We start from the raw sequence: 15,493 nt of genomic DNA, 5'->3' as shown, positions 1-15,493 counted from the left end.
CACCTTCTTAACTTAGCTCAAAAGCTGAGGACTCGAAACAACATCCTCCATAAGCTATGCGGAACTACCTGGGGATCTTCAGCAACCACCCTGCGATCTTCAGCTCTGGGCCTGGTGTGCTCAAGTGCTGAGTATTGTGCACCTGTTTGGATGAACAATCATCATACAGGGCTTGTTGATACCCAACTGAATACGACAATGCGCATAATATCTGGCGCAATCAGATCTACTCCAGTTTATTGGCTTCCACTGTTAACCGGTATAATGCCTCCTGATCTTCGCAGATTTACTGCCCTTATGAGAGAATTCCACAAGCTCTCCAGGAATTCTAACCTACCCGTGAATAGCGACCTGCCACTTTTAAATCACAAGAGACTGAAATCACGCCATCCAACTCTGTGCGATGCTGCTGACATGGCTGCTAAGAATTTCAAGCCTTTTGAAGAATGGAAAGGTCGGTGGGAAGCAGTGACAGATGTGCACCTGCATAACATCTTCTCAGGTGCTAAACTTCCAAGTGCATTCGACTTACCACGCAAGACCTGGACTACTCTCAACAGAATACGTACCGGCCATGTCCGATGCAGGGATGCTCTCTTTAAGTGGAAGAAGCTGCCTGATCCAGCTTGTGACTGCGGGGCTCCATACTAGGACTGTTCACCACATTGTCAGTGAATGCAGGATTCGAGCCTATCACGGCACCAAAGAGGACTTCCTGCTAGTAACTCCAGATGCAGTGCGCTGGATTGAAGGACTGGATATTCAGTTGTAAAGACAAACTTAAGTTTCTTGAGTGTCAATATGTACATATGTATAGGTAATTTAATTTCATGATATGTCTGAATTAGCCACACGCTAAATAAATAAATAAATATGTAACTGTCCATGTTTAGAACACATTGTACCTGAGAGGACCATTAGATATAGTGTCTAGGCCAGACGAATCTGTCGCAAAACAGTCACGACGAAGTTAATGAGGAGGTGAAGCTTCAGAGACTGATTAGCGTTGTGACTATTGGAGCAGGTCGAACTCACAAGGGGACGCCACGACGTCGGGGGTCAACGATTTACTTCAAACTTTGTACACCTGAAGTAGGCCATTAAAACAACGTAATAAGATGCAGTACTCTGGCAATTCAGAGAAAATAGCAAGAGTAGCTATACGCATCTACTATGTGGCTTATGTATCTGTGAGTGGATGACGGATGTTAGAATTCGTGGTGGTTAGCGTTCGAGCTACCTACGACGAACGTGTGAGCCGACGGTTCTACTCCCACTCACACTTAATTTTTAACCTACACATGAAACACGTAAGTCTGAAGTAACGCAACTGTCAGTACCCTGCAACCCATCTGTTGGAATGGGAGTGGCATGATGAACGTATATTTTATGTTGTCGCTTATGCTCTTTGCGTTGTACTGAACTCTGCTGACTGCGAGAATGTAAACTGCCAATAACTTCAAACCAAAACTGCATGAATTTATGTAACACAAAAAACTGATTCTGACAATGATAACGCTCTTCGCACTGCTCTGTGTTGTTGTTTGTTGTGGTCTTCAGTCCTGAGACTGGTTTGATGCAGCTCTCCATGCTACTCTATCCTGTGCGAGTTTCTTCATCTCCCAGTACCTACTGCAGCCTACATCCTTCTGAATCTGCTTTTTGTATTCACCTCTTGGCCTCCCTCTATGATTTTTACCCTCCACACTGCCCTCCAATGCTAAATTTGTGATCCCTTGATGCCTCAGAACATGTCCTACCAACCGATCCCTCCTTCTAGTCAAGTTGCGCCACAAATTTCTCTTCTCCCCAATCCTACTCAATACCTCCTCATTAGTTACGTGATCTACCCACCTTATCTTCAGCATTCTTCTGTCGCACCACTTTTCGAAAGCTTCTATTCTCTTCTTGTCCAAACCATTTATCGTCCATGTTTCACTTCCATACATGGCTACACTCCATACAAATACTTTCAGAAACGACTTCAAAGAAATGGCTCTGAGCACTATGGGACTTAATATCTATGGTCATCAGTCCCCTAGAACTTAGAACTACTTAAACCTAACTAACCTAAGGACGGCACACAACACCCAGTCATCACGAGGCAGAGAAAATCCCTGGCCCCGCCGGGAATCAGAAACGACTTCCTGACACTTAAATCTATACTCCATGTTAACAAATTCCTCTTCTTCAGAAACGCTTTCCTTGCCATTGCCAGTCTACATTTTATATCCTCTCTACTTCGACCAGCATCAGTTATTTTGCTCCCCAAATAGAAAAACTCCTTTACTACTTCAAGTGCCTCATTTCCTAATCTAATTCCCTCAGCATCACCCGATTTAATTCGACTACGTTCCATTATCCTCGTTTTGCTTTTGTTGATGTTCATATTATATCCTCTGTGTTAGTACTTTAAATTGTATAGTTTGCAGGCAGCGGTTGTGCAAGGCTATTGCTTAGCATACACTTTAATTAAATTGAATATGACTGAGAGAGTAACTTCTTGAGCAAAATAGTTAATCAAAACCTAGATGGACCTGGGAACTGGTATTGACTTGTAAGTAACAATATGGGACTAACTTTAAAACTTGTATTTTGACTCTCTGAAAATTAATAATGGCCACAATTAACACACAATAAACTGATTATACATTAACAATTAGCTTTATAAAATCATTGGATATAATGTGCGTTCCGAAACATACCAAAGGTGTTCTGTAGGAATCAGGTCAGGACTCTGTGCAGGCCAGTCCGTTACAGGGATGTTATTGTCGTGTAACCACTCCGCCACAGGCCCTAACATTGTGAACAGGTGTTCGATCGTGTTGAAAGATGCAGTCGCCATCCCCGAATTGCTCTACAACAGTGGGAAGCAAGAAGGTGCCTAAAACATCGGTGTAGGCCTGTGCTGTGATAGTGCCACGCAAACCAACAAGGAGTGCAAGCCCCTCCGTAAACAACACTACCACGCCATAACACCACCGCCTCACAATTTTACCGTTGGCACTACACACACTGGCAGATGACGTTCACCGGGCATTCGCCACACCCACGCCCTGCCATCGGATTGTCACATTGTGTACAGTGATTCGTCACTCCACACAACTTTTTTCCACTGTTCAATAGTCCAATGTTTAAGCTCCTTACACCAAGCTAGGCGTCGTTTGGCATTTACAGGTACGATGTGTGGCTTGTGAGCGGCCGCTCGACCATTAAATCAAAGTTTCCTCACCTCCCGCCTAACTGTCATAGTACTTGCAGTGGATCTTGGTGCAGTTTGGAATTCCTGTGTGATGGTCTGGATAGATGCCTGCCTGTTACACATTACGACCCTCTTCAACTGTCGGCGACTTCTGTCAGTCAACAGACGAGATCGGCCTGTACTCTTTTGTGCTGTACGTGTCCCTTCACATGTCCACTTCGCTGTCACATCGGGAACAGCGGACCCAGGGATGATGTATGAAGAAGAATACGCTTCATCAAATAATGAGGATACAGCAAGATGGGGCTATGTTACTCTTCGCAACTCATGCTGCCAAATGAGTGTGCTGTAACTGTAGATCATTCGATAAAAGTCCAGTCAGCCTTCCTTAGCGCAAGAGGCAAGCCGTTCACCCCAGGGTCTTCGCGTCCGCTGGAACTGAGGCCCTGCGCCGGGCTTACAACACCGCCTCGCGGTAGCCGCAGGAGCGTTGGAAATACCCGCAGCCATCCTCCTTCCCACCCCTAGCGCACGGTTATCCTTTGTTGTGGAACACGAACTGTTTCGGGAGTTATTAAATCTGGTGTTTACGTAATGTGGGGAGTGCTGTCACATACATAGCTTGAAGATGTCTGTTGGATGTGACATTGTTTTCTTGTAATGGGAATGGGAACAGCCGTAATTTTTCCCGAGGGCATGCAGCTTTACTATATGGTTAAATGATGATGGTGTCCTCTTGGGTAAAATATTCCGGAGGTAAAATAGTCCCCCATTCGGATCTCCCGGCGGGGACTACACAAGAGGACGTCGTCATCAGGAGAAAGAAAACTGGCGTTCTACGGATCGGAGCGTGGAATGTCAGATCCCTTAATCGGGTAGATAGGTTAGAAAATTTAAAAAGGGAAATGGATAGGTTGAAATTAGGTATAGTGGGAATTAGTGAAGTTCGGTGGCAGGAGGAACAAGGCGAACACAGGGTTATAAATACAAAGTCAAATAGGGGTAATGCAGGAGTAGGTTTAATGATGAATAAAAAAAAATGGGAGTGCGGGTAAGCTACTACCAACAGCATAGTGACCGCATTATTGTGGCCAAGATAGACGCGAAGCCCACGCCTACTACAGTAGTAAAAGTTTATATGCCAACTAGCTCTGCAGATGACGAAGAAATTGATGAAATGTATGATGAGATAAAAGAAATTATTCAGGTAGTGAAGGGAGGCGAAAATTTAATAGTCATGGGTGACTGGAATTCGAGAGTAGGAAAAGGGCGAGAAGGAAACATAGTGGGTGAATATGGATTGGGGGAGAGAAATGGAAGAGGAAGCCGTCTGGTAGAATTCTGCACAGAGCATAACTTAATCATAGCTAACACTTGGTTCAAGAATCATAAAAGAAGGTTGTATACCGGAAGAATCCTGGAGATACTAAAAGCTATCAGATTATATAATGGTAAGACTGAGATTTAGGAACCAGGTTTTAAATTGTAAGACATTTCCAGAGGTAGATGTGGACTCTGACCACACTCTATTGGTTATGAACTGTAGATTAAAACTGAAGAAACTGCAAAAAGGTGGGAATTTAAGGAGATGGGACCTGGATAAACTGAAAGAACCAGAGGTTGTGCAGAGTTTCAGGGAGAGCATAAGGGAACAATTGACAGGAATGGGGGAAATAAATACAGTAGTAGAAGAATGGGTAGCTTTGAGGGATGAAGTAGTGAAGGCAGCAGAGGATCAAGTAGAGGGCTAGAAGAAATCCTTGGGTAACAGAAGAAATATTGAATTTAATTGATGAAAGGAGAAAATATAAAAACACGGTAAATGAAGCAGGCAAAAGGAATACAAACGTCTCAAAAATGAGAGCGACAGCAAGTGCAAAATGGCTAAGCAGGGATGGCTAGAGGACAAATGTAAGGATGTAGAGGCTTATCTCACTAGGGGTAAGATAGATACTACCTACATGAAAATTAAAGAGACCTTTGGAAAAAAGAGCCACTTATATGAATATCAAGAGCTCAGATGGAAACCCAGTTCTAAGCAAAGAAGGGAAAGCAGGAAGGTGAAAGGAGTATATAGAGCGTCTATACAAGGGCGATGTACTCGAGGACAATATTATGGAAATGGAAGAGGATGTAGATGAAGATGAAATGGGAGATACGATACTGCGTGAAGAGTTTGACAGAGCACTGAAAGACCTGAGTCGAAACAAGGCCCGGGGAGTAGACAACATTCCATTGGAACTACTGGCGGCCTTGGGAGAGCCAGTCCTGACAAATCTCTACCATCTTGTGAGCAAGATGTATGAGATAGGCGAAATACCCTCAGACTTCAAGAAGAATATAATCATTCTAAAGGGGGCAGGGGTAAAATACAGGGAGCGAAAGGCTATTTACAATTTGTACAGAAACCAGATGGCAGTTATAAGAGTCGAGGAGCATCAAAGGGAAGCAGTGGTTGGGAAGGGAGTGAGACAGGGTTGTAGCCTATCCCCTATGTTATTCAATCTGTATATTGAGCAAGCAGTAAAGGAAACAAAAGAAAACTTCGGAGTAGGTATTAAAATCCATGGAGAAGAAATAAAAACTTTGAGGTTCGCCGATGACAATGTAATTCTGTCAGAGACAGCGAAGGACCTGGAAGAGCAGCTGAACGGAATGGACAGTGTTTTGAAAGAAGGATATAAGATGAACATCAACAAAAGCAAAACGAGGATAATGGAATGTAGTCGAATTAGGTCAGGCGACGCTGAGGGAATTAGATTAGGAAATGAGACACTTAAAGTAGTAAAGGAGTTTTGCTATTTGGGGAGCAAAATAACTGATGATGGTCGAAGTAGAGAGGATATAAAATGTATACTGGCAATGGCAAGGAAAACGTTTCTGAAGAACAGTAATTTGTTAACATCGAGTATAGATTTAAGTGTCAGAAAGACGTTTCTGAAAGTATTTGTATGGAGTGTAGCCATGTACGGAAGTGAAACATGGACGATAAATAGTTTGGACAAGAAGAGAATAGAAGCTTTCGAAATGTGGTGCTACAGAAGAATGCTGAAGATTAGATGGGTAGATCACATAAGTAATGAGGAGGTATTGAATAGAATTGGAGAGAAGAGGAGTTTGTGGCACAACTTGACTAGAAGAAGGGATCGGTTGGTAGGACATGTTCTGAGGCATCAAGGGATCACCAATTTAGTATTGGAGGGCAGCGTGGTGGGTAAAAATCGTAGAGGGAGACAAAAAGATGAATACACTAAGCAGATTCAGAAGGGTGTAGGTTGCAGTAGGTACTGGGAGATGAAGAAGCTTGCACAGGATAGAGTAGCATGGAGAGCTGCATCAAACCAGTCTCAGGACTGAAGACAGCAACAACAACAATGGGAATGAAATATGGGCTACAGTTCCTCAGGATAGAATACCTGGTAGGCGGAGCAAAAAGGATGTAATGAAAGAAGACCTGGGCCCTCCAAGTTATTAAAAAAAAAAGTTCAAATGTGTGTGAAATCTTATAGAACTTAACTGATAAGGTCATCAGTCCCTAAGCTTACACACTACTTAACGTAAATTTTCCTAAGCACACACACACACACACACACACACACACACACACACACACACACACACACCCATTCCCGAGGAAGGACTCGAACCTCCGCCGGGACCAGCCGCACAGTCCACGACTGCAGCGCCTGAGACCGCTCGGCTAATCCCGCGCGGCAATCAATGTGACGAATGTGTATTGGATAAGCGCTATATCACTTAAAGAAAATGATAATTAATGACTGTTAAAACTAAACAGTACCAGACAGAATTACGATGCACAGCACACTATAAGGTTTACTATACTTTCTCTTTCGATCTTTAAGAATATCTAAGTAATTAATTATTAATGTGAATATCGGGGCCACACAATGAAGTTCATTTTACTGACACTTCATTGTCTCGTTACAGTTACAATAATCATACCACACCGAGTCGAATAGCAACGACAAAATGGCACATGGGCAAATCGACTTTTTCATATTTGTTAACCCGTTTTATAGGCTCCCGAAGACCGCGAGTTGATGCAACTAGCGGCAAATAGCCCTAAACATCGTTGAATATAACATCTTTGGATCGCTCGTTTTCCAGGCCGAGATAAAGTAAGTGCGCAAACTACGTATTCCTCCTCGTAAATGATCCGTTATTCTTCCTCGAGCCACGGAAGCAAACAATATGACGACACACACCGACGAGGTAAATTACCCCCTGACGCCGACGCTACTCCCGTTGACAGACGAGCAAGCATTTACGTTGTGAAATTCGTTCGAGTCCCATTATCCGTGTCGGCAGAGCATCGGATGACAGAGCGTGTGGAGCGAGCCCGGTTGTGGGTGTGACGCGTGTTCCATCCGCTGCATAATGGACGGTAAAGAGACCAGCGTTTGTCTGCCAGCCACCGGCCGCGTCGATACTGCCTGTTCGCTGCTGCCCCGCTGTCTATGCGCCGGATAATGCGCGCTGATTACCCGACTGATGGACTTCCCAATTCAGGGAAAGAAGTCTATTCTTGCTTCTGTCTTTGTACATTATTTGTGCTTTTTATTCCACCTGTGGAAGGACTGCTGTCTTTTTCTACATCTACGTCCGCTGCAAACAACTGTGAAGTGCACGCAAGAGGGTACTTAGCATGATACGATATGACAGGGTTTTTTCCCGTTCCAATCGTGTGTGGAAGGCGGAAGAATTTACTTCTTAAACGCCTCTGTGCGTGCTGCAATTGGGCTAACGCAGGCTTCGCAGTCGCAATGGGAGCGATACAAAGGAGGCCGAAAAATCTCTCTGTTTTCTCCACTTGATACTGGTCCCTGTGAGTAGGACTCCGCGGGATAATTTGCGTCTGTCTTTAAGAGACTGCCAATTAAGTTTTTTTTAGCATTTCTGTGACGCTTTTCCGTCAGCCATGTAAATCTGTCGCGAATCGTGCTGCCTTCCTTTGTGGACTTTCAATGCCCCCTATTAGTTCTGTTTGGTATGGGTCCCACCCACGAAGCACAAGTGAATCGGCTTCCAAGGCGCTTGTTCGAGAGTGCTGTTCGTTAATCTGTGATGCTTAAGAGGTAGGACTGACGGAAGACAGACAGAAGATCTAGCGAAGAGCGACACGTTCTGTCATGTCGCCGTTTACTTCGCACTGAAGCGTTACAGTGATGCTCAACAAACTGTAGCCGCATACACTATGTAACGTTCTTTAAAAATAATTTTATGCTTGTTTGTTTACCAACGAATACGCAGTGCGTAACGTTTGTCTTGCGCAAAATTATTGTGTGAAGTTCAAAAATGGTTCAAATGGCTCTGAGCACTATGAGACTCAACTGCCGTGGTCATAAGTCCCCTAGAACTTAGAACTACTTAAACCTAACTAACTTAAGGACATCACACACATCCATGCCCGAGGCAGGATTCGAACCTGCGACCGTAGTGGTCGTGCGGTTCCAGACTGTAGCTCCTTTAGCCGCTCGGCCACTCCGGCCGGCATTGTGTGAAGTGTTGTTGAGCAGATGGTGTGCTTAATCAGTTTTACTGTAATCCAAAAACATTAAGGAACTTAATCTGGAAAACGAGAACGCAATGCCTTTAATGAAATCAGTCCCTCGGAAATTTGCCCGGTCTCGTGAGCACCGAGCTCTGTGGCCCTGTACAAAATTACTGATAAAATTCCCTGTGCAAATAAAAAAGAAAATACATTTTCCTTAGCTCGAGAGTCGTAACGGATGTAATAATCTTGGTATTGTGTTCTCTTCACAGTAGGCATAAAAAATATTCGCTCTTTGCACAGCGAAGTGCAATGGCGGCCGTAAAATAGTTTCGTACAAATAATATCAGTAGACTGTATGATAAATGAATAACCTTTGCAAATGTTCAGTGAAAATACTGGATATTGGCTCAGCGCTGTGCAATGCTGCGCCTGCACTGAAGCTCTTCAAACATTAACACGTTTTCGGCTCTGGCACCATTTTTCCGACTGTGATTGAAAAATGATTTCGTCTCAAAAAATAAAATTGATTGGGTTCAAATAAACACGACATGGAAGAGGATGAGGTACTGATAAGGGGGTATCCTAAGACCAAATGCTTGAGTTTGAAAATTATATTCAAAATAAAGTTTCTCCTTCACAAAATCTGATCTGAAACATTTTTCATTAACTTCAAAATTAATGAGATTCTCAACTGTTCTACAATTCTCACTTACTGTTATAATTAAAAACACTTGGACTGGTACATAACAAAAAATCTGACATCGTTTGATAAAATAGAATCCAAAATTTAACTTCCTGTATCCGGACTACAAAAAACACAAGATATTACCAACCGGGTATACCTAATCGACCTATACATTAAATCTGATAGAAAACATTTGGTTCGTACATTCAAGGGTCAGTGCTTTAAAATTCATCGAAAACCAGAAATTGCGTTGCTGCATACTTAAAACTAAATATACAAAATTTTATTACCTTAGAAATTTGTTCCAGTTCCTTTACCTTTGAGATAAAGTAACAGTCATCACTTCATTTTATTAAAACTGTATTATGCTGCGTCCACAGACCAACAACTCAATTCTCACAGCCAGCCGTTGCTTTAAGCCTTACAACCTACCTGTTACAGAGTACAATGGCAACTGCTACTGCACTCCGCGCGCCCTTACTTAAAATCGATTCTGCCACTCAGGCAACATCTTTGCTTCAGTGGTGTCAGAAATACAATCTCTTCTACATATGACAATCGTTTTAGGTCATTTTTCATAAATTATATTACAAAATCGGGCTCCACGTACAAGTGGACCCCTCACAACTACAATAGGGGTGTTGTGCGCCACGAAGAGGTTTGCTATTCAAATTTCGACAGAGCACTTTCTTGGAAGAGTCGAACTGTTAGTACTTCCTCCCACATGCGTATCGCGAAATGATCACGACGACAAAACCGGAGAAGTTAGAGCTAATGCAGAGGCTTGCTGACACTCATTATCCCCACGCGCCATTCGCGAGTGTAACAGGGGAGGGGGGAACTAGTTATGGTACCAGAAGTACACTCCGCCACACACCGTTACGTGGCTTGCGGTTATGATGTAAATGACGCGTAAGGAGCCTTCTTCGTAGACTGATCGCGTTTTCCCTGTGTCCTGCCAGTGAACTGGAGTCGGCTGCTTGCCTTGCGTACGACTCAGCCTATGTGATTATACCATTTCATATCCCTACAAGTTGTTACAACCCCCCAGGAGGTCCACAACTCTTTTGTGGATACGTGCGTAGCGAGCACGGGACCCCGAGCTAATGTGGCCTTCCTTCCTTTCCGGGCTGCATACCCTCCCTTTCCGCATCCTTCCCTGTCCCCCATCTTCGCCCCCCCCCCCCCATCACCCTGGCTCTTTCCTTCCCTTTCTCCCCCTCTGGGAGTATGGTTTGTGCCTACGTCCGGAGACGGACGCTCGAAACTTACAAATTCCTTGCTTTCTACACTTGCAAGTCTTCGTCCTTCCTCTGTCCTTCTCTTTTCCTTCCCTCTTCTCTTTGCCCTTTCCTCCGCTGCGGCGTTTGAGACCCCTCTTCTTTCCTTTCCCTTTCTCTTTTTTCCTCCCTGTGCGTGTCTGAAGGCCGACCCACGCACTTCCATGCGTAGCCGGTGACGGGGTAACGCGTAATTCCCCGCCCCGGGTAGACAGGTAGGACACGTACGTACCCCCTGGTATTTTTTTGTCGGGAGGTGTGAACAATCACCTAAGGCGGGAGTGCCCTCAGAGAGGGCCCCCACAAGGGAGGAGCGTGCCATCGGAGACGCCGGTAATCATGGGGGATTCATCCGCAATGGTTTCCTCACCTTCCACTATGTCTGCTCAAAAGCGTAAGTTCACTGAGTCTCAGCCACAGACAGTTCTTCCATCGTTGCCACAGTTCCTTGTTGTTTCTCGGTCTGACGAAGGTCACGACTTCTCCACGGTCAACCCTTTCATTATTCAGAAAGGTGTCGACGCAATTGCAGGTCCCGTAAAGTCTTGTTCCTGATTACGAAATGGCACCTTGTTGTTAGAAACAGTCAGTGCCCTCCAGGCACAAAAATTGCTGCGTACCTCACTACTACACACCTTCCCTGTCCGGGTGGAACCGCACCGTACTTCAAATTCCTCGTGTGGAGTCGTTTATACACGCTCCCTCGATGGATTGTCTGACGAAGAAATTCAGCACTACCTGTCTGACCAGGGCGTAACAGCTGTTCATAGGGTTATGAAAAGGGTTGACACGAACATCATTCCAACCCGCACTGTGTTCTTGACATTTGACAAAGTACAATTCCCATCGAAAATCAAAGCTGGCTATGAGATACTTTCCATTCGCCCTTACATCCCAAACCCTACGCGTTGCTATCGGTGTCAGTGGTTCAATCACACCAACCAGTCCTGTTCCAATCCGGCCAAATGTGTTACGTGTGGCAAGGATGCCCATGAGGGTGCTTGTCCACCTCCATCCCCTCGCTGCATCAACTGTATGGGTGACCACGCTGCTTCCTCTCGAGATTGTCCCGTTTTTAAGGACGAAAAGCTCATCTAGGAAATAAGAGTGAAGGGAAAGGTGTCGACCTTTGCTACTCGAAAATTATTCGCCAGTCGACAGCCCACCGTGCCTCAGACAGGAAAATACAGCACTGTCCTTGCTTCTCCTCGGCCAACAAAGGAGGCGGCCACGCAGACTTGCGACGTCACCTTTAGTGCCATGGTCGTCAGATCGGCCAGCGCAAAGATTGCCCGTTCAACCTCACTACTTTCGCCTGCCCACTCTTTGGCTCACCCCTCGTCGAATTCTGCTAAATCTCGAGCCCAAAAGTCAGACACCAAGACTTCGAAAAAAGAGCATACTCGTGAAGAGTTTTTACTTACCGCAACTTCCCAACCATCGGTTCCTCCTTCCTCTAAACCTAATACTTCCAAGAAGGCTACAAAGAAACCCAGTTCCTCCCCTTCTCCGCCAAGGCGTGTCCCATCTACAGCACCACCTGGCGGAAATCGCCCTCGGCCGTCTTCTGTGTCGCCGAGGCGCACTGCTGGCGGCCGATCAACCGGCCGATCGCTGGTGGCAGGAGCTGCTCCTGACCAACCTATGGATCAGGATCTTCTGCCTTCGGCTGAATGCCATTCCATGCTGTAGGTCGCAAGCTCTGAGCAGTCGTTGAGTTGTCAGCGACCTTGGTCACATTCCTCCATTTTCTGTTCACCCTATGTCCATTATCCACTGGCATATCCGCGGTATTCGAGCCAATCGGGATGAATTGTCGATCCTCTTACGATCCTACTCGCCGGTCATCTTCTGTCTTCAGGAAACAAAGCTGCGTCCCCATGACCACTTTGTTCTCCCTCATTTTCAGTCCGTCCGATATGATCTCTCCTCTGTTGAAGGCACTCCAGCACATGGAGGACTCATGATTCTTCTCCATGAAACTCTCCATTATCACCCACTCCATTTAAACACTTCCTTCCAAGCTGTCGCCGTCCGTCTTTCCCTTTCTGGATACACGTTCTCTCTTTGTACTGTATACATTCCATCGTCCACACCAATGGCACGAGCTGATCTCCTTCATCTTCTTGGTCAGCTTCCACCCCCATATTTGCTGGTTGGGGACTTCAATGCCCACCACCCGCTTTGGGGATCTCCACATCCTTGTCCACGTAGCTCACTATTGCTAGACGTCTTCCACCAAGCAGATCTAGTTTGCCTCAACACTGGGGTCCCTACATTTTTGTCTGCCTCCACGACAAATTTATCTCATTTGGACCTTGCGGTCGGTACTGTTCCGCTAGCTCGGCGCTTCGAATGGTTCGCCCTTGATGATACACACTCGAGTGACCACTTTCCATGTGTCCTTAGACTGCAGCCTCAACTGCCCTACATGCGCCCGCGACGTTGTAAGTTTGCCCAAGCTGATTGGACACCTTTTTTCGTCTCTAGCAACATTCGATGACCGTCACTTTCACAGCGTCGACGATGAGGTCACACATATTACCGACGTTATTCTTACAGCTGCGGATCATTCAATACCACGCACCTCCGAATTGCCCCGGCGCCCCCCAGTTCCTTGGTGGAACGAGGCATGCCGTGATGCAATACGTGAGCGGCGACGTGCTCTCCGCGTTTTCCGCCACCATCCTACTTTGGCCAACTGTATCCGCTATAAGCAGATCCGAGCGCGATGCCGTCGTGTTATCCGCGATAGCAAGAAGGCAAGCTGGAAATTCTTTATTATCTCATTTAACACCTTCACTCCCTCCTCGGAAGTTTGGAGTCGGCTTCGACGGTTCTCAGGCGCGCCTAGTTTCTCCCCGGTCTCTGGGCTCACTGTCGCGCATGATACATTACTGAACCCCATCGCAATATCTAACTCGTTGGGTCAGCACTTTGCTGAGATTTCGAGCTCTTCAAATTACCCGCCAGCGTTTCTCCCGAAGAAACGTGCAGCGGAAGTGCGACCTCTTGCTTTCTCCACTCAAAATCGCGAAAGCTACAATACTGTGTTCTCCATGCGGGAACTACAACGTGCACTCTCTTCTTCTCGCTCCTCCGCCCCAGGACCGGATGGTATCCACGTCCAAATGTTGCTGCATTTATCAACCCATAGTCTGCGTTACCTCCTTCGCCTTTATAATCGAATTTGGACCGACAGTGCTTTTCCCAGACGATGGCGGGAAGCTATCGTCGTTCCTGTTCTGAAACCTGGAAAGGACAAACATCTCCCCTCTAGCTATCGCCCCATTTCTCTCACGAGTAGTGTCTGTAAGGTTTTGGAGCGTATGGTGAATTACCGTTTAGCTTGGTGGCTGGTATCCCGCAGTCTTTTAACACCTGCCCACTGCGGATTCCGAAAGCATCGTTCTGCAGTTGACCATCTTGTTGCTCTCTCCACTTATATCATGAACAATTTTCTCCGGAAACGCCAAACAGTAGCAATATTTTTTGATCTGGAGAGAGAATACGATACCTGTTGGAGGACAGGCATCCTCCGCACACTGTTCTCTTGGGGCTTTCGAGGTCGGCTGCCCCTTTTTCTTCGCGAATTTATGGCAGAGCGCACATTTATGGTCCGGGTGAACACTACTCTTTCCCGTACTTTCTCCCAAGAAAACGGGGTACCCCAGGGCTCCGTGCTGAGTGTTGTACTGTTTGCCATTGCCATAAATCCAATTATGGATTGTCTCCTTCCTGATGTCTCGGGCTCCCTCTTTGTGGACGATTTTGCGATCTTCTACAGCTCTCAACAGACCAGCCTTCTTGAACGACGTCTTAAAGGATGTCTCGATCGCCTCCACTCTTGGAGCGTCGAAACCGGCTTCCGTTTTTCTCCCAGTAAGACCGTTTGTGTTAATTTTTGGCGACGTCAGGAGTTTCTTCCGCCCTCCTTACATCTAGGTCCTGTCAACCTTCCGTTTTCAAAAGTCGCTAAATTCTTGGGTCTTATGTTTGACAGAAAACTGTGCTTGTCCTCCCACGTTTCCTATCTTTGGGCTCGCTGTCTGCGATCCCTTAACACCCTCCGTGTCCTGAATGGTACCTCCTGGGGAGCGGACCGAGTGATCCTTCTCCGCCTCTATCGCGCCTTAGTGCGCTCGAAATTGGACTATGGAAGCATAGTCTACTCCTCTGCTCGGCCGTCTATTCTTCAGCGTCTCGACTCTATCCACCACCGTGGATTACGTTTAGTGTCTGGAGCTTTTTACACCAGCCCTGTGGAAAGCCTTTATGCTGCGACTGCCGAACCTCCGCTGTCCAATCGGCGAGCAGTCCTTCTGAGTCGTTATGCTAGCCATCTGTCTTCCATGCCTGCTAATCCAGCCCATGACCTTTTTTTCGACGCCTCCTTTGATGTAGGGTATGCAGGCCTCCCCTCTTCCCTACTACCACCGGGAGTCCGCTTCCGTCAACTGCTCCATTCTCTTTCCTTCCGCTTTCCTAAAACCTTCTTGACAACTTGGGGTACAGCACCGCCTTGGGTCCGTCCCCGGATCTGCCTGCTCCGTGACCTTTGTCGATTTCCCAAGGATGGTACCCCTTCACTTGTTTATCGTCGGGCATTTGATGCTCTATGTGCACAAATGACGGACGCCACATTTATTTACACCGACGGCTCGAAAACATCGTTAGGTGTAGGGAGTGCCTATATTGTTGGCGACACCCCAAATCAATTTCGGCTTCCCGACCAGTGTTCGGTTTGTACTGCGGAGCTTTACGCTGTTCTCCAGGCTGTCCACTACATCCGCCGCCATCAGCGGATACAG

The sequence above is a fragment of the Schistocerca piceifrons genome, chromosome 8, assembly GCF_021461385.2.
Source record: "Schistocerca piceifrons isolate TAMUIC-IGC-003096 chromosome 8, iqSchPice1.1, whole genome shotgun sequence".
Lineage (NCBI taxonomy): Eukaryota > Metazoa > Arthropoda > Insecta > Orthoptera > Acrididae > Schistocerca > Schistocerca piceifrons.
Note: the sequence above shows the minus strand (reverse complement) of the source record.